The 1,493-nt window shown below is 36.8% G+C and overlaps 1 protein-coding gene across 2 annotated transcripts in view; it reads left to right on the top strand.

The window, feature by feature from the left end:
- Positions 1–260: 260 nt before the first annotated feature.
- LOC107720373 (85/88 kDa calcium-independent phospholipase A2) overlaps positions 261–1,493 on the top strand; it is a 19,034-nt gene continuing 17,801 nt past the window's right edge. For both annotated transcript variants that reach the window (XM_016528056.1, XM_016528055.1), the window contains exons 1-2: positions 261–359; positions 821–971. The gene's annotated coding sequence lies outside the window, so the exon portion shown is untranslated. The remainder of the gene's footprint in view (positions 360–820; positions 972–1,493) is intronic.

The following is a 1,493-nucleotide window of genomic DNA, read 5'->3' as shown; positions in this document are numbered from 1 at the left end:
TTTATTTTTAGGTTTTATTTTTGTGTTTTATTTCAAAAACGGGTTACAGTACTTTTAAATAAAGAACAGTTTGGTTGTCAAACTCAAAACAACTCGTTCCTAAAGCCCTTATTAAATATTTAACATGCGTGAGTCCCAAAAGCAGCTGCTTTTGTCGACGACAAACGCCCCCTCAGCCTCATTGGCTGGAATCGCGGTTGCGCACTGGAAACTCGGTAACTGATTGGCTTCTACGTCTGTCAGTCAAGCTTACACACGGTTGGTTGTGGTGCAGTGATGGTTGATGTGCGCCGTCAAAAGTCAGCGATCTTCTGAGTCTGTACATCCGTAACCGAACGGGATAATGAAATAGCGGAAAGGTAAGGCGTTTAGCGAAGGATACAATGTAATAAGATTAAGGGATGTTAGGTTTCAGTGAGAATTAAAACTTAATTGTGCTATTTGGTTTAAAACGAGTGCTAACTGTTGGTGACTTATCAAGTTGTCGTGCGCGGATGAATGACAGTTAACGTAAACTGGTTTGTGGCAGGCAGAGTTTTGAAAAACAAGTTGTGGTTTTTGTCATTTGAATAGTGATAATGAAAAGCCAACGAATACGACTTTTGCTAAAATGCTAACAGCTTAGGTGACGATTTCGGTTGCGAGCGAGATGAGTGCAAACGACTAAAAACCAACCTCATTATCAAACCAGCCAATCATTGAACGCTTACAGTCAACGCAGACGTTCCTGCGCATGGCTGTGGTTGCAGTTTTGGTCAGCACTCATTTGCATTAGCCACCCGACAGCAGCAACAGTTTGATCATGTGGCTTTTTCTTCAGACTCCGCTCCTCCCTGCTTACTTTAATCCCAGATACTGATGATGAGTAGCAGGAGCGTCCAGACTTGATCCCGGAGGGCCGCTGTCCTGCAGAGTGTAGCGCCATCCCTGGTTAAACACACCTGAACCAGCTCATCAAGGTTGCCTTCCAGGTAAGCTTGTGTGTTTGAGCTAAACTCTCTAGGACATTGGAATACAGTATATTAGTACATTAGTTCATGCTTCTTAAAGAATTAATTCGCCGCAAAACGTGTCTTGATCAATATACATAGCTCAGTGAGCAAAAGTTAAGAGATAAGGGTTCCCACAGTTTGTTTTTTATTTTATTTTTTAACAGCAGAGCAGGTTAAATAATGCACATTAACAACATGTATTAGCAATGAAAGTTATTAAAATTAATACAAAGTGCAAAAGTTAAATATATATATATATATGATATTTATGTTATTATATATTCTGTATATTTTATATAAAAATCGTATGACCTTATTATTTCATGTTATTATGACCTTTGCATCTTAAAAGTAAACCTGGATATAGTAAAAGAGGAAAATATAAAATGAAAAATAAATAAAATCCTTAACCAGTAATCTGAAATAAGCTAATGAAAAAAAAATATTTTTAAATAAATATAAAAACATATTTAAAAAAAAAAAAAAAAAATAGACTATAAG

The sequence above is a fragment of the Sinocyclocheilus rhinocerous genome, unplaced genomic scaffold, assembly GCF_001515625.1.
Source record: "Sinocyclocheilus rhinocerous isolate Xijiao unplaced genomic scaffold, SAMN03320098_v1.1 scaffold1292, whole genome shotgun sequence".
In the NCBI taxonomy this organism is placed as follows: domain Eukaryota; kingdom Metazoa; phylum Chordata; class Actinopteri; order Cypriniformes; family Cyprinidae; genus Sinocyclocheilus; species Sinocyclocheilus rhinocerous.
This window is presented reverse-complemented; position numbering and strand designations above follow the sequence as displayed.